The sequence below is a fragment of the Cheilinus undulatus genome, linkage group 2, assembly GCF_018320785.1.
Source record: "Cheilinus undulatus linkage group 2, ASM1832078v1, whole genome shotgun sequence".
Taxonomy (NCBI): domain Eukaryota; kingdom Metazoa; phylum Chordata; class Actinopteri; order Labriformes; family Labridae; genus Cheilinus; species Cheilinus undulatus.
The window spans coordinates 19792131-19811452 of NC_054866.1; the positions used below are offsets into that span (position 1 = coordinate 19792131).

Here is a 19322-nt window from a genome sequence, read left to right on the forward strand (position 1 = left end):
ACACAGAAACTTCTACCCATTATCACTCTGGTCTCCATCAGTTGCAGAGGTGTGTTTATAGGCTGAGGTTTCTGTGTGAAAACTAAAAAAACGCATTTATAGCGAGACTTTATGCAACAAAACTGGCGTTTACAGCCTAACAAAACCAGATGTAAATTCCCCTTTTTCACATTTATCTGCTTGCAATATCCTGAAACAAGCTATCTGTGACTGGACAAGCAGCGATTGCATCAGACAGATTTATTCAAGCTGCAAAACCTCAGTTCAGAAAGCTGCAACTGTCAACAGAGAAGTTCTAAAACTGTCTCGTCTTATGGCGAATCTTTGCTCTAAACTGGGCTTAAGATTAACGTGTACTGTAATAGGTTGATAAAGGAACTGAATAAATGGATTTGCTGACTGGTGAATTAAAACAGCAGACTGGAGGCTGTGGCAGAGGGCAGAGCAGAGTCACTTGTAGCACTACTTCAGTACAAACAAAATCCTGCATCTTCATGTCAAGTTGTTTCCTTAAAGTAACCTCTGTGAAACAATCAGGAAATAACATATTCTGTGTCACTGCTGTTTGTGTCCCTCACTCTTCCTTGACTAGCCACTAAAGCACAGTCCTCTCTCTCATTCCCTCTGTTGCATGTGCTGTGGAAGGGCCCATGATAAAAAAAAAAAAAAAAAATCGGAACAGGCAACAACATCACCTAAAGCTTTTTAGTCCCTGACAGCTGAGATTTAAAAGGACTGTTTGGGGGCTATGAACATTCCCTTACTTATTAAGGTGTAATATGCTTACTATGTCAGCATTAAAGACAGTTTATTATTACAAGAAGCAAAAGGACAGAGTCTGGCAACACAAAATCTGGCGGCTAAACAATCAAAGTTGTTATTTTATGGGAATCAGAGACTTCCTAAGAGTCCCAGTTGGGCTGCGGGTTGACCAGCAGTCTCACTGTGATAACAATACTTGAGGAAGTCATTGTAACAAATGAGGAAATAGTCCCATACATAAATCTACCCAAGGGCCTGTTTAGCAGATTATTTTCTCACAGATCAACCAAACCAGGTATGAGCCTTCACTTAGTCAGCTGTGAAGATAAATTTAGGATAACATTCTACTTTTGCACAGTGCTACTAGTTGATTTACTGATTAAACTTGGTCTTTCTCACAAATCTGCGCCAGAATAAGAAGTTGGTTATCATAACTATTGATTTTTTTGAGTGTAGACCAGCCCTGGGATTGACTGGTGACCAAAGTGTACCCCGCTTCTCACCCAAGGACAGCTGGGATAGGCTCCAGCCCTTGGCACCCCAAATGGGATAGGCGGTGCGGATAATGGTTGGAACAGATGACTGCTGACCCACAATGCTGGTTAAACATTGTGTCTAAGCCAGTGGTTCCCAACCTTTTCCAACTCAGGGCCCACTTTTAAGTCTCAAAAATTTTCGCGGCCCACCTCCGAACCCCTAAAAATACGGAGGCCATATATATGTTCTCAGAGCACTTTTTCTAATTGAAGACTGAACATAAAGGACTGAACTGAATACAGAAGAAACATGTTGGAAGCTCCACAGTCGCTAACACAGCATCTGTAACATGTTGCAACACCTTCAGTATTACAGTTTTCAAGGAGCTGTCCACACAATAACCTCTACATAACAACAAAAGTTCCTATCTTTCATTTGCTTGTCACATGTCTAATACCTGAAAGAAAAACAAAACAAAATAATGAAAAGAATATTTGAACATTTTTAATATCCTTTTAAACGTAACTGAGTTTTAACATTTAAAAACCACCACTAGAAGAGATTGTAGTTCCCGCTGAAGGCCTACACTCCTCATTCCAATGCCAGTACCAATACAATGGTTAGATGGCACCTTGTAGGGCTGTACCAGTTAAACTAACCTAAAATCAACAGTGCAGACATGTGGCCCATAACACAGTACAACAGCCCCATCTAGTGGTGGGTGGCTACATTAAAGCTCAGACACAACATTTAACCATCAATGTGGGATTACTTTCAATAAAGTATCATAATATTTACTTTAACCAAGAACTTCTTCTGGTTTGGACTACTAAAGGTGCTACCGAGGGTGCCATCAGTAATACTTTAGGCAGCTAATCATGCATATTTAAAGCAGCTGCATAACTCAAAAACTTAGTTTAGTCAGACAGACTATTTCCTTCAAAGTAACATAAATTAACTGATAATTCATTATGTTTTCTTTGTTGATACACAGAATTGTGGAGAATCATACAAGGTGTGCATACAGCCAGGGGGCAGAAACACCCAAACCATTCATCTCCTGAGATTGTCAACACTGAGAAGCATTGGACTCTGACCAAATGAGAGGATAAACCTGGCTGTGCCATCAAGCAGCTGACATAAACAGCTGGTTTTCCTGAGCAGCTTCCAGGTGTTGATGTGTGAAACAGTGTGAGAAGAGAGCATCATTTCTGCCTCTGTGTCTGGTTAAATTTTAAAGCATGTCCCAGAACAGACAGAATTGGAAATGTGTCCCAGAACAGCCAGGTGTTGTTAACAAAATATGGTTTCTGTCGGGCTCGAGTATGAACGAGAGATAAAAGCCACCCAATAGGAGCGCAGATATGATTAGCGTTGAAGTGCTGAATCACAGGCTTTAGTGGCCCTGCAGGCAGCCAATCACACACGTGGATCAGCAGAGCGTACAGAGCTTCAGAGGCAGAAGAAAGGAGCAGCCTTGTGTGTCTTGTAATGTAGAGCTGACAGTGTTCACAAGACAAGGAGAAAAGACACTGCAGAGCCCAGCAGCTACCTTTGTCCCATAAAAACCTCAGCTCAAACACATTTACAACACATAAGCACATTTTAATCTTTGCTAAATCAGTTACAGCACAGCTTCTTCAAAATGTTCAGTTTCTGTACAACAATTAAGACTCAGTAGGCTTTAAAGTGGTCCTAAAATATTGAAAAATATGTTTCTAATCAATGTAATCACTTTAAGTTGAATTATACTAAAAGAATTCTCTCATTGGGGCACAGGTGGCCTAGTGGTTTAAGGCACGCCCCATGTATGTGGATGGCCCTGAGGCCCTTTACTGCACGTCTTTCGTGCACACGTCATGTTTCCGACTCTATCCACTGTCCTCCTCTATCAAATAAAGGCACAAAAATGCCCAAAATAAATCTTAAAAGGAAAAAAAACAAAAATTCTCTCATTGATGGATTCTGATACAGCAACTTCAGTTTTAGGATCAAAATATACATGCATGTTAAATCATCTTAACAAAAATAAGAACAAAAAAAAAAACCCTTCAGGTTTCTATACTTATCAGTTACACACAGTTTGTCTGGTCTAACTCTGACTCAAACTGTACATTTTAATGTTCTTCAAATCAGACCAGAAAGTACTTTAAAAACTATCTACAACAGACTGAAATATAAAGAGCGGCATCAGTAAAATCGAACTATTTCTCATCTTCTTTAAGGACATCCATACTTAAAACACTCAAAGACATCTTTCTGTCAATAACATGTTTGCTGTTATTCAGAGAAATGGATAAATTTATCGTTTTGTGGTCTTTTTTTTCTCAGATGAGCTTTGACAGTGTTGGACACTATGCACAGATGAGCATGTGTTAATGTGTGTGCACTCTGCTCTGTCTGATGTCAGACAACAAACAGGGCGTGTTTAACTGGGGCTAAAACTTCTCTTTTTGGAGATAACAGTGGACTCTATGGTGCTCAAACTGAGTTAGTTTTGCTAAGTTTACCACTTCAGTATACAACGACCCGTCGCGCTAAACATGTTAAGCTTCTGATTGATGATACGCACAGCGAACAGCTGATGGATGTGTGACTGACAGACGGTGAGACAAGAAGGAGACATGACGATGCAGCGACTGAATTAAAGTTATTAAGTAACATAAACCGGCACTATGAGTGAGTCTGCAAGCGTACACAAACTTGCAGAGACTGCACAGTTTTCCAGCAGCAGAATTTCATCAGTTCACACCGTTATGAAAAAGTACGGTCATGATTATTAGATGCCATAATGCCAAACATTACTATGAGACAGACACATTTGTGCAGCAAACATGCCATCAAATGACACAGTAAATAAATAAGCAAAGTCTCAAAATGATTGATTTTCAAAAATCCAGGTACAATCAAACTCTGTCTAGATGTGTGAGAACAACGTTCCCTTAAAACGGCATTAGTTTCATTTGTACATAAAAATGATTCTAACAAACCTCTAACTTCCTCAAAAGTTTACTTTTCTTTGTCAGTGGTGCCATAGTAGCTCTGTCACCCACTGACCTCCTGGTGACCTGTTGCTGTGCCACAGGATGAGACATATGTTGATGTAGTGATGATTTACAATCAGAGTCTGTGCAATATGCTGTATTTTGCAGATGACCAAATACTTTGCATTAGGGCTGAAATATTTGGGGAAAATAATCTAATTAGGATTTTTTTTCCCCTATATTGCAAAAGTTCCTTATATTGTGTTTTTTTTTTTTCTTACCAACAATTACAAGCAATAAATCATTCTGTATTATAACCATCACAATATTAGATAAATCTAGAGCTGAACAATGTTGGAAAAACATCTAATTGTGATGATTTTGACTTGCATTGCAAATTGGATAGGAATTGATGTATTGAAGGAAGTTATAATTACTATGTAATTCTCATATTTAATAAGAAAAATGCAAAAAAGAGTAGTATTTTTGTAGACTATTCTAAAAAATTGCCTGTGGCTGATTGCATGATCTGTAATGCATAACTGCTGCAAAAAAGTTTTAAACTCCTATTTTGGCACAAATTTCACGTTAAAGAAAGACTGCATCTTCTGCAATTTGAAAATTTTAGCATGCCATATTGCGATTTAATCTAATTTTTGATTTAATTGCCCAGCTCTACTTTGCATGTTTTTCAAACTGTTCAGATTAATCTGCTCTATTTGAATAGACATGGTTTGCGCCGCCATGCCTGAGACAGACCGGAGTGTGGACAAAATCTCATTCGCCGATTACTCCCTCCTTGATGGGGTGGAGACATGGTGAGGCAGAGCACTGGCTTCACTACGTGTGGACTGTCATGGCGGAAGCACCCATGGTCTCACCGGACGACGGAAAGTCATGGCAGAGGGTGAATATTCCTCTATTCCTCCCATCATCGTGAGTATTCTTGCTACAATTCGCCGTCTTTCTCTCTGTTATGCTCCGACTCATCTCCTCAACCGGGTGTGTATCTTTCAAACTCTATAAACTCCAAAACTTTGAATAGAAACACACTACAAACATGCTGCTGGGACTGAAGTTAGTCATGTCCGCCATCTCCTGGTGTAAAGTGGTAACCGCGCAGACCTCCACCATTAGCCCTATCTCCCAATAGTAAAGAACCCCTCAAAAATTTTCTGGATCCAGATGGTGATCCGGATCACTCCCAAAATCTAAGCAGTTCTTCCTTATGCCATTTCTGACATTTCCTGAAAATTTCATCAAAATCTGTCCATGACTTTTTGAGTTTTGCTGCTAAGAGACGAACAAATGAACAAACAAACTAACAAACCCACCCAATCACATAACCTCCTTGGCGGAGGTAATAATCAGTACAATTAATCAAGTGACTTTGGCTCCACTGCAAGGTGCGTCTTCCCCTCTGGGTTTATTTTCACTCCACAGTCACATCAAATTTCATGTGTACATCACAATCTGATAGGCTAGATGTAGCATGAGTTCCAGCCAATCAACTCTTAAGCCTGGGTGTCACCAACACAGTGAGCATATGGAATTATTTCCTATTTTCCTGCACCAACTGTTTAGCTCTATGCCGTTTCTCATACCGATAGGCTTGGGCTAAATTCTTTATTTTCCTTAGTTTTTTTTGATCATGCAATTCAAATTGTGTCACATTTGCTTATCAGTTCCAAAAATTGGTTATCAGCTTAATGACCTACTAATAATCTGTATCGGTCGACCTCTACTAGAAAGGGAGCGATTTGCACTGCTGAGCACTTCAAGGTAAGAGGTAAGGAGGTAAGAGAGAAGAAGGTGATGGGGCCATTTATTTTAAATAGGTATCAGTGCTTATCAAATATAATTTTAAAAACTTGTCAACCTAAAAGTAAAATAAAGGGGAAATCTAACTAAGCCTTTTGTTTAAAAAAAATCAGCCTATTTATCTGTCTTTATAAAAAGCAGTTTGTGTATTTATAAAGGCAAACCTTTTACTTGAAACAAGAGTATTTGTTTTTAATTCTTTATTGTTACTTCATATAATTTAGTTACAGCCTACAGTTTATAACTGAGGATGCAACTCATCTTGATGAATCATGATGCATTGTGATACTGAACCAAATCATTGGCATGATAACTATACTAAAATTGAACTGTGATAACAGTGAAGATGCACAGCTCTCATAATAACTATGTATGTATTTCTGCAACTAAGACAGTGTGCATTAGTTTGCTTGCAAATTTTGGTAATTTAAAGTAAGGATGGATACTGTAATCCATTTCCATCAGGACTCAGTGAAGTTCATCATGTAGCTGTGCTATTTCCTGAGAGGTATTATAAATAAACAGGAGATCAGTGGGGTTGCTGAAGGGCTCATTATCTGATTTGTTGTTACACCTTCACTCTGCTGAAGCCTGCACTCACTCAATCTGAACAGTGACATGCCAGAGGTAAACAGACAGCCGGTTGACGGATCAGCCAGAGTGGACTGTCCATCAGTGATGCACCACTGATGGAGGATAGATAAACCCACGGTCCCTGCAGACAGCCTGTTTATAGATCACCACTGCTGTCCATCCTCTGTCTAAACATTCATTGAACATACAACACATCTGAGCAGAATATCAGTTTATCACTGTAAAGTATGTGCTTTAGCATCCAGAAGAAGTGCGTTTCCTCCTTTATGGGCCAGTGGATGCTGTAAAAAGCCCAGCCTGTGGGTCTCATTTCTTTGATATAACTCTGCTGCAGCTTGACCACAAATCTGAATCCAAACTGCTGCTAGCATCACTGTGGGATAGCAGAGATCACAGGGTTATTCCATGAGTAACTCTTGGGCCAAATGAAAATGGAAATCAAGAAAAAAAAAAGTTTTTGGACGTTTCTTTCATTGCTTCTGATTCCTCATTCATCGACCTGAGGACAGAAGGAGTAGAAAAAAAGGAAGGGAGCATAGGTTTGAAAACACCTATCACATCATGTTGCATTATCAACATGCTGTTAGGACACTCTAATAGGAAACAATCATTGCTGCTGCCACACTCACTCACTTTGCATGCTACTAGGACATGCTGTGAAAGGTTATCATCACCACAACAACTTAACACTCAAAAAAACTCATCTACCATCTCTGTTGGCTGTCATTCCTTCTCCAAAAGTGTCTGACTCTTCTTTAACTCATCATTTAGACAGCGTTAGATCAAGCAGGGAACTAAGCGGTGAATAAAGAAAATGTTTAGAAAATAAGTGCTCTATTGTATTACTTAAAACACATTACAACCACAGTATAACAGAAAAGACCGTTGCGTGTGGACGGACAAATCAGGACAGAAAACAAAGCAGTTCACATTATGAAGAACACTTTGTGTATTGTTGATGCAGTGATGCAATGGGTGTATTGGTGGACACTGGGCTGCATTAACTGCAATGGTTACAATTCAATGCAGAGCAAACAATGGCTCCAACACAGTGCACCAACACAGTTTTAATCCAAACACACAGTGCTCAGACAAAGCCTAGGGGATTGTTACTGCCTGATACACACCACTGAATCCTTATCTTTCTCCCTCTAAGTTTTCACACACCTGCAGTCCAAACACACACACACTGGCAGCAGGTTTTCTAGTGTACAGCCACCTTACAAAAATGTTGCATCAGCACCCAGCAAAGTGCCAGCTGTGAACTGGTACCTTTCTTTCCTATAAAATAAACCGAGGCTGCTGGAAACACAGCAGTGTCTGGAGCAGCATGTAAATACTGAGCTCACGTGAGTCCTGTCGCCAACAAACGCCTGCAGGCACAAACATACAGGGAGAGCTGCTCTTAGAGAGGTCTTTACTTTTCACCCTGAGGGCATTCACCCACATTCACCCTGAGGTTATTTTCAACGAGGCTGAAAGAGAAAATAAAATAAATATGGGTTGTTTTAATTTTCAAAGCTACTCATTAATTGATCTGACAAATCCTAATAATCATACAATAATCCCTGCTGTTTTGCAATGGGGATTTTTTTATCTGATTGTTGTTTTAGGTGTCAGACAACTTTTCAGACAGGAACCATACACAGAAAGATCTTCTTAAAAAAGAGGAATCTTTTTAAACCTAGAGCAGATGCTTCACTCTCTCCAAAGAACTCCATAGAACAGTCATTTTACCTCACAAAACACCAGCTGGTTATAGGGATGTGTAATATACAACTGAGGGTTCCTATATTAGCCACATAGTACAAATTTAAACACCGTGTTAGTTGGGAACTACATGTCTCTTGCTATCAGTGTGGTGGTTACTGTTTGATGTTGAGTATGATGTAAACAAACAGCAGTAAAGCATGATGAAGTCAGTCCGCACGGCATCAGATGGTAAACATTTTCCACACTTCCTCCCGTTTGTGAAAGGAAACAAACATTGTAGATTAATAAACACAGTTTGAAGCAGGTACATAACATGAGGAACCTGCAGACTTCCAGCACTAAAACACAGAATTTAATCACTGTAATTTACTTATCAATAAAACTGCATGAGGCATGTTCCCATTTTTAGAATAAGGATTTCTCAGGCTCTATGTAAGATAAGATAAATTACAGTTAAAAAAAAAATACTGCCATGATGGATGAAGAAAATAAAGCTTGCCTACATAATTAAGTTTAAATTAATCACTGTCCTAAATTAATAAAATACCTGAAGCAAAAAAAGAAAACAAACAAAAAAAAAACAACTGCTTATTTTCATTAACAATTCAAACTTAGTGACTGCTATTTTGATTATTTGGTCATCGTTTTATTTCGGTTTAGCTAAAGACAGCATAAAAAATACATTCTGTAAAAGGTTCATGTTATTTTAAACAACAGAATTCAGAGAAGACTGCAAAATCATGATAATTGTGAAAGAGGGTTATTTCTGAGATTATAGTCATTGCATTAAAATCAAAACTGTAATTTTTCATGTTGATTTTGACACTGTCCAGCTGGCAGTTAAAGAAAGTGTCTGAGTAACATTAGGATGTGGCTTATGTGGAGCTGTCAGAGAAGGGACATTTTTGTTTTCCGTTTTATTATCAATATTGAGACGTGTTTTGTTTCGGCAGTTAAAAATGCTGAGTTATGATTTTTGCTCTAAATCAACCAGACCTAGCTGGTAGTATAATCCTGCCATGGTGGGTTGATTTATTTTTGTTACAATTGCTTGGGGAGTATGCAAAAAATGTATTCAAACCAGAAATGCAGTTTTCAATTTCTATGATTAACTCTGCCAAGAAGGTTATGTGATTGAGAGGGTTTGTTTGTTTGTTTGTTAATTTGTTTGTTTGTTTGTTTGATAGCAACATAACTCAAAAAGTTGTGAATGGATTTTGATGAAATTTTCAGGAAATGTCAGAAATGGCACAAGGAAGAACTGATTTTGGGAGTGATCCGGATCACTGTATGGTTTCAGGAATTTTTTGAAGGATTCTGTACTGTTGGGAGCTAGGGCTAATGGCGGAGGTCTGCACTCTCTGAGTGCTTTTCTAGTTTTTAATGGTTTCAGATTTTTCAAACCCTTCTTGTCTTCATCCAACCTGGCTTGTCAGTCATGCAGCTAACTAAGTAGTAATGGTTTGGGATTTTTTTTTAATTAGTTTTTATTTTTATTTAGTTTTTAATTAAATTTCGATTTAGTTTTAATTCATTCTCACTGCTTCTTTTAGTTTATTTTTTATGCCAGTATTCGGTTTTTTCTTCAGCAATACAGGATAATCATCAAGGGCAGGACCCAAAAGGGCCAGAAAAAGGAAACATCATGCATTTTTTAAAACACAATCAAACAGGCTACTCTTTACTTTTTATTGGATTTAGTCAATATAAATAGGTATACTGAATACAGTGGGTCAGGTAAGAGGAGGCATGACCCAATGAGTTCAGTATGTAAGGTCTGCAAATGACAGTCCAGTGTTCCTATTCACACCACAGCCCACTAATTCTAAATGGACAATAGAATTCTCCTGCTCCTGTCCTCCCCCTGTTATGTGTCAATGTCTTTTTTTATGTTTCTTGGACGGGATGTAACTGAAAGGCAATTTCCCCCCCGGGGGATCAATAAAGGATTGACTGATTGATTGATTGATTGATTGATTGATTGATTGATTGACTGATTGATTGATTGATTAAGTGTTCATCAAGGCTTCCAATACATATTAACATCGTTTTTCACTGATAAAAACTCAGCTGACTTGAGTATGCAAATGTTATTCATATTAAAATTGTATTCATGTTATCCAAGTATTTTGCAAGTTAAACAAAAAACTAACAAATGTAATTTTTGTTTCTCTGTGAATTTCTTATTATTACCAACAGCTGACAAAAGCGTTGCAAACATAAAAGCTATATTATTTTTAACACATTTTATTGACAATTTTAACACCAAATGATAATTTGCAGCTTACAAGGGCTTACCCACATTATGGCAGTTTCCAGTACAATGTACTACATCACATCATGATATGACACATGCAGTTTACCAGTGCGGTCTCACAGAGTCTACACAATGGTGAGATAGGAAACATGACTGGAACTTTATTCACTTTGTGGCTTATGTTGATTCCATTCTTTGAAGATTTGGAAGGATTTTTTTGTAAATGTTGTGTTAATTTGGACTGAATCATGCCCCAAAGAATCAAATCAAACTGTGAGATGTTGGGAGATTCACAGCACTGTAAGTTAATAATGTGACTTGACTTTAGTTTTTTAAAGAGGTTAGCTTAGATCAAAGACAAGACGTAGTGTAAAACACAGGGATATGAATATTTTAACTGGTTATTCAGCAGTAGATTAGCATCTCCTGTGTTCTGTGACTATTTTGTGAATGGAGTCTGGGAGCTTTAAAAATGCTTTAAAAGTGGTTTCTTACATAATCATTTGAAGGTGTGCTCTTGAGCAGGACATGTTTTAATTGCTCCCCATGTTGCAACAGTAACAATCTGTTAGTGGACTGCTAAATGAAGTGGTTTATGTGGGTAACTCAAAACTGCTGTTAGAAGTCATTTAAAAATGAAAACTTTACAAGGGTTCACATCATATGTTGCCTTTCAAAAAGTTATTCTATACCAAACCTGTTACCAGTAGTGGTACTCAACTGTGCATTAGGGTTACCATTTGAAGTGTAAGTACTGTATCTGAATATGCCTTGTCATAACATTAAAAGGGCTATGTCAGGAGATAATAGTACTGAAATAAAGTGTTGGACAAGGGTTGTCTCCCTTAGTATTCTTTATTTAAGATGTGGCAATATCATTCCTCAAAGCTTAGTGCATTGCATTGTTGAGGTGAATAAATAACAAACACACCTCTGCCGATATCCTGACTAATACTTAAAGCTTAAGACCGTCTGTTAGTGATAAATGCAGGTTACAGGAAGTCTGAGATCAAAATGATTGAGTCACTCTCAGATTAGGAAGCTTGTGCCAGCCTACCAGTTAACTGTTAAAGTGTACTATTCTTCAAAGAGCACGGATATTTAAACTGTAATGCTAAGAACATGCAACATGAGGTTTATATTCATGTTTAAGTCCATTATACAAACTTACTGCATGCAATCATAAATTGTCAAATTAACAGTCATGCTAGCTACAGCCATACTAAAATGCTCCGTTGTCATACAGCAATCTTTTATGCAAATTTGCACCTATCTCAATGAAAGCCTCCCCATGTTTCCATTGCAAATGGCAGACTGTAAACCTTTGTGGCGGCAGCATTCAACCCACATCCACAAACCAGGAACACAAGGTAAGAATGCAAAGCAGCGGTTTGCCCCTGAGGCTGATAAGGCCTGCTGACGCCAGGCAGAAATGAAGACTGTGAACATCTCAGGTGACTATCAGGCTGAGTGTCATAGGAGTCAGACTGATGATCCCTGCTGTTACAATGCTCAAGTGCACAGTGGTCAACCACTAAGGATCAGATGACCCAGGAGGGTTTCCCAGGTACTCTGGAAATCTGCAAAAAGGAATCTGATCCATATCACCATATAGGAAAATCATTACCAAGTCTGCACATGGGGGTGTTACAACTGGGTTCATTCTGGGAAAGAGAACACATTGAGTCATGTAGCTTAACAAAAGCTAAAGGCCATTATAGGTAAGAATTTCACCTCAGCCTTATTTTAATATAATCCAGAGTCAAAATGACAACAGTTAAAAAATATCCAGCCACAAAACACAAATTAAAAACAGAAGTTGTCTTATATGTCATGATCTTCATTTTACCAATATGTTTTGTATATGTCAAAAACAACAATAAATAAAGTTAAAAAAAACAGAAGTTGTATCTGTGACGAATGCAGTAATTACCAAATCTGATTCATTGATTTTTCAGTTTGTCATCATGTGATACTGTTTGATTATGACTGATTCAAAAACCAAATAAATAACTGACTTGAAGAGTGCAACATTTGTTAAAAGAAGATGCTGCCTCCACTGAAAAGGCAATTAGAGTGACACTAAGAATCTGGTGACAGACTACTGAAAACCAGCAGGATTGTTAAACTTCAGTCTTTAGTAAAATCATTAATACTGATACCTGTTTTATAGCATAGTAACAAAAATACAAGTCCTTGGTACCTAAATATCAAGCAATTTCTTTTTTTCAATTCCAAACAAATTTGTGTCAATTGCACAAAATGTGATTTTGACAGTACGATACCTTTTGGTTGCTGCAGCTTTTGGATCAAATTATGACTTAAAATCAAAATATTGGATATGCCAGTATTTCCAAACTAATCTTAGCCAATACCAGTAATGATGTAATCACCTTTTTTTGTTGCAAAAAAAAAAAAACAAAAAAAAAAGAAGAAACACCAAGTTTGGTTGCTACTCTTTTGGATCAAATTATGACTCAAAATCAAAATATTGGATATGCCAGTACTTCCAAACTGATCTTAGCCAATACTAGTAATGATGTAATCACCTTTTTTGTTGCAAAAAAAAAAAAAAAAAAAAAAGAAGAAGAAACACCAAGTTTATACAGTCATAGAAATAAATTGTTACTCTTATTGTGACAGTATTTGTTTTAGAAACGGACATAAAATGTCGTAAAATGTGAACCTTTGTGCCATCAAAATTTTATTTTCCTACTTAAATAAAGGATTTGCAGGCTGCTTTCTTGAGATAATTCAGACAAGGGGTGGCACATGCTAGCCTTACAAAGCTGATGGAGTGGCCATATTCCATGTCTGTCACCAAATAGATCCATCTTGCAAAGCTCCATTCTGAAATGATTGTGCCTGGTCTGAGAACAGACTTGACCAATCAGTTTGAGGAGAACATAGGCGGTAGCAGCAGGTAAGGTTTGGTTGTACTGGAAGACGATAATGATACAATGTAGCTCAGATGAAGCTAAAGTATAGCATGTACCACAAATAAAGAAATGTACCACATCTCTTTATCAAATAAAGTGCAAAGCACTGAAACAGCATTTCTCTCAACTAGCCTCAGTATGAGTTTTATCCACCAACAAGCTCCGCTGTTCATAAACTATGGCAGTGTCTGCTTGCCAAGCTCAGGCTACTAATGGACCTGCACATGTGTACAACCTTATTTTATCTTGTCACTCTGATTGACCTGTACTGAATGAGACAGACAGAAAGTTCACCCAATCACCGTCTGAGAATTTTTTTAGACGTCCTACCCTTTCCAAATGTTTTATATGGGAGCATTCTCATATGGAAGTGAAATATATCCATGGAGAGGGTATATAAAACAGTCTATATGGCAGGTCAGGCTATAAACATGCAGATCACCCAGTTAAAATCAGGAAGTTTTATGCATGGTTGAATAGGGCTTTTGACAGCTCTGACCCACAAGTGGGTAAGGCTGCCAAACTGATGTTTATCAGTCAGCTGCGCCTTCAGGAAGTATTTTATTGCCACAGTACCACTATTTTGGAATGGACATTGCTGAAACACTGACCTTTATGTAACCCCAACAAAATCACATGGCTGCTTTGTTGAACATTCACAATCCTAGAGGGATAAATGTTTTATCTTTGTCCCTGTTAGGCTAAAAAGCGTCAATATCTAGGAATTCAAAGTCTTGACAATTGCCCAGAAACAAGAACTGGATCTGAAAAACACTAGATTTGATCTCATAATTGATCATATCTAACACTGCAACTGTATTTCCTCACAAGACCATGATTGGCTACACTGTTCATGACCTTTCTCTCTAAGTGAAGCATGCAGACTTTAATCTTTACCTTCCTTCCAGATACACTTTATCACACATTTTAATTAGGCATACCAGGAACCAGCAGAGAAAACTGTCAGCCTTTGCCAATAAATGTTTAATCATCATTTATGAATCTTTGGGAAAACAAAGACAACTTTCACCTCTTTAAATCTGATGGGCTGAATCGCCACCCCATCTGGTAGGTCTCTATTTTGCTATGAGACTTTTTTTTCTGCTTAGTCCTGATAGGGTGACCTTTAATTCATAATATATTAAACTTATATTACCTCATATTTTAGTGCAATGTACATTTAAAATATAAAAAAGTTTGAAAGTTTTCCAAAATAAATGAAGTTTGTCTAGGCTTATTCACCTGCTGTAAACCTTCATGTTCTGTTGTGCAGACCTAACTGACAAAAAAGTACACAAGTCCTTCCTGCTACTATTGATCTTAGCTTTTTATTATTTCACAGAATCCAAAATAACTTTATTCATCTTTCCACACTTACTTTGCAGTTTTGAAGATGAAATGGGCCTGCACTGCATGGATAAAATACCTAAAGATCAGACAGTTGGGCATCCTATTAAAAATTAAATTTGAATATAAATTATCACTGAATTGCTGCATACTAAATTTATAGTGGGCTTCATATCACAATTCCTACCTTATGTTAGTGAAGTAAACAACTGTGTGGTACCAGGAGAGGCAGAAATATTAGACAACAGTAATCAGTGTTTTGCAAACATTACTATGGATTTTTTTTTAAATGCATGTGTACTGAAGGAGAACTGGATGTCGGACAGTCAACTTTAGATTTTAAAATATTTAAACATGTGGCAGCGTTCAGTGTTTTGATCAGAAAATTGTAAACAAAGTGAAGACAGAGTTCACAATCAGCCCTTTATAACCAGGCTTGCAGGAAGTCTGAATGAACCAGGATTTACTACAGGACCAAATCAAAGCATAACCTTTAAGGACACAGGATGCTCCCCAACTGTTATCCTGCTGCGGTCCTACCAGGTCGAGCTCAGATAAAAACCGACCCTGTAATTGCTGCAGTGGAGACTGATGTGGGAATTAGGGAAGGCTACCATGTGACTCGTCAGATAAGGCTGGATGGCTGCATAATTCCACCGCCTGTGAGTGTGTGGTCACATGTGATCATCAGAGTGGGAAAGGCAGTCAGCTTGAGGAATGTCCAAACCACCACACAATGAGTGGCAATAATCAAGGTTTGTCTCACACCGACTTAAATAGCAGTGGAGGTTCCCAGATGGAAATAGCTTACGCTTTGGTCAAATGAATGTAAAGGAGACAGGTTAGTCTGTGGTGGGACTCTGTTACAGATGTGACAGCGTCCTGGATGAATGTGTAACAGCTTCTCTCTCATAATCTGACAAAGTTTATCTGTTGCCAACCCAGAGAGTAAAGTTCAACATGAAGGCCACAGGGTTTAACATTGTCCTGATAAATGCTCACCCACATCTTACATAATTGCAACGACAATGCATAACTTACTGCACAAGCCTGGCTAGCTTTATTCTACGCTAAATTTAATGTAGATTTTCAGTTCTACAACAACAGTTAATTTGGCTGTAAGTTTCTCAATGATGCACTTATAGCTAGAAGCAAGGTAATTTGCAAAGACTGAGATACAAAAGTCTAGACTTTTTGCCTTGTCGCTTTCTCAGGGGTATTTATATGTCCTCTTAAAGTCCAGAGTTTTTTGTTTTAGTGTAGCAGCATTCTCCTCAGATAAGGTTGTTAGCTAATTATAAAAAAATCAACAGCTACTTCATGCATGGAGCTTACATAGTTGCTGGTGTATTGACTAAGTCAGTAAGTTCACTCTACCCTCCACAGTCACCAGATCTCAATACAATAGAGCACTTCTGAGGATTTCTTCCAGGACTTATCTGAATCTATGTGTCAAAGAGTTAAGCAGCTCTGGAGGTCCAACCCAGTACTATTAAGATGTACCTAATAAAGTGGCTACTTAATGACCACAGTATGGTCAATTTTATCATGTTCAGCTGCATCTGGGCACAGCTAACTCCAGTCTGACTTAAACAATAACCATGTGTGCTCGTGCATGGGAAGTTTATGAAGCCTAAATCAATCAATAGCTGAAAAGATGATTTGGGCTTCATATACAGGTTTAGGAGGAAACTGAACAAGTTTTGACCCAAAAAGGAAACATTTTCCACTATTAACAAATCAAAGAGGATGTTATTGTCAAGAAATGTCGCTGGATTAAAGGCATTTATACAATCCTATTGTGGTGATCCAGCAGTCACTTGGAGCAGGGACTTCTGGGATTGCTTTTAGGGATAGACTGTGTTATTTTACTGTTCTTTAATTTTCATGTTGCATTGCTAGTTGATAAGTATGCATGTGTTATTCATTAGTTCATGTTCAAGTGGGAAATGTTTACAAAGTGTGACACCATGAGTGAGGGAGTCATCGCTGTAGACTAAGGTGTCTGTATGTGGCCCTGTGAGGTGAAAAATAATTGTAAAAAAGCCTGCTCATTTTTACTATGAGTGCTTGTTAAACTGTCAAGCTTGGTTGCTGAGCCCTTTCTCATCACAGCTCTCAATACTATCTAGTTTGATTGATTTATAAAAATGGACATGGACCAACCTGCTTTTTTATTTTTTATTTCTTTTCTTTTTTACTATTGTCATGAATAAAAAGGTGTTTCAGATAAACTAAACTATAACTAAATAAACTGTTGATAAAGATACTTTGTAAAAAAAAAAAATCACATTTTATAATCATTATGGAATAAAATGCTTTGATACCATTTTGCATCCATGACAGGCTGTAAAAAATGTACAAGAAATTTACAACAAAGCTTATATCCAGTTTATTTGCACAAAGTACTACAACTTAAAAAACATAGTTTTTAAACCTTAGGATTATTTATTAAAATCAGAATTTAGTTTAGTGTAATTGATATTTTTATCCTATTCATCAGGTACTTGTATACTGCCTGAGCTCTCTCCTGATGTCCTCTAGTCACACCGATCACATAATACAAGAACGTTGATGATGCAGCCAGATGAATATGCAAATGCAAGGTGAACCGCAAGAGTATTTCTGGCCTTAAATAACCATTTCGATTAGGAAAGACAAGTGGGTCTGTCCATTGGAAAAGGAAGACTGTGTAGTCAGCAGGGATGCACGATATTGGATTTTTGCCGATATCCGTTATGCCGATATTTTGAAACTAATTTTGGCCAATACCGATATTTAATTACATTTTTTTTCCACTGTTATAAACACCAATTCTATCATGGACTACAATTTTTTTTTAAATATTGGTAGTCTATTTTTGTACAAACTGACAAAACATTTGATTTTTATCAGAACTGAAGGATATATTGGGGTTTTTTTTGGTTTTTTTCAAATACAGCCATACACTAATGACAAACTTCCAGTAATGTCTTTGGGTTACATGTGTATTAAATGCTTACATGTATTTTTAATAGTACAGCCAAAGTCATCTGCATTTTTGAGGGCAATAAGCAGCAGCAAAACAACCTGCTTACTCTGAGCTCCACAGTGCAAAAAAGAAATAGCTTATACATTTAGACTTATTCTCCTTATTACTCAGCCAGTTTGCAGGATGGATCCCTGAGATACTCCTGACAAGGGGCTTTAAAAAACAACAACACAGATTCTTAAATGCAAAAAAAAAAAAAAAAAAAACTAGCTATAGTTCAGAGCTTAATTATAATTCTAAATTTCTGAGTCTCAAGATGAACAGAAATAAAACTTCGACTAAAGTAGTTCTCCTGATTCTGCTTTAAACAGCACAAACTAACTAAGCAACCAAGTTTAATGGGCATTTCACTGTAAACAGCGCTGTAACAACACAGTGACATCCACATCTCCAATGCTGGACACACCTTCGTGCACCTTTGAGTGTGCACAGGAGACGGCACTCAGAAGTCCGTCATTGCTTTTGCCATGTTTCGCGCATGTCACGTAGGACGACATGCATGTTCTTTTTGTCTCTATCTAAACATGTTATCAAAGGCGGCTGCAACTGCAGCTGCTGAGTGAGCACTCCTGTGAGTGTAGGACAGACTTTTTAAAGAGTAAAGTCCTCATCTATCCACAGAGGCAGTGAGGCTAAATGTGATGATGTCTATATATCCGTGGTGAAGCTAATATGTTCAGCGCTAACGAAGAGCTTCTCTACGTGACTGGAAACGAAGTTTTGCAGTTCAGGTAAGGCTATAAGCGCCTGCTAGGTATAATGTAGAGGGGCTTTAAATGCATCACAAGCCAGTATATTCCACCACGCTGAAAGGCTGATTATCAAGAGCTATAAATTCAATGATTTTCCTGTTCAGCTCCTTACCTTTGGGTGGTCACTGCTGTATTTTTTAGCTTTGTTGAATGACTAAGTTCTGCCATTCTTTATAGTCCTTGTAGTCATCAGGTTGGTGGGTTTTTTTAGATGCAAAATTAAACTGGTGGTGTTAAAGGCATGTTATCGAGCTCCTCCACGCATCTGGTGTACTTTACAAGCGATTCAAACATCTACTTTGCTGTCTTGTTCCCACACCTCAGACTTCTCCCACACAGCTGACATGTGGTTTATTGTTGTTGTTTGTGCAGGTCAGGCGTCATCGCGTGCGCTTAATTATGACGTCATATTATCGGCCATACACATAGGTGTAAATTTTACTATCGGCCAATACCGATAATTGACTTTTTAAGCTATTATCGGCCGATACCGATATACTACCGATAATATCGTGCATCCCTAGTAGTCAGGGCTAGCAGAGCCAGAACTATGGGGGCACCAAGCAGATGCAAGATTTGAGGACATAATTTTGTTTTTTTAAGTTCATATTTTTGTTTATCTTTTTTACATTACATGTTTAATGT

General features: G+C 37.8%; 1 protein-coding gene across 3 annotated transcripts in view; it reads right to left on the reverse strand.

Moving 5' to 3' along the window:
- Positions 1-19322, reverse strand: part of usp32 (ubiquitin specific peptidase 32) — a 97450-nt gene that overhangs the window by 76655 nt on the left and 1473 nt on the right. The window lies entirely within an intron of this gene.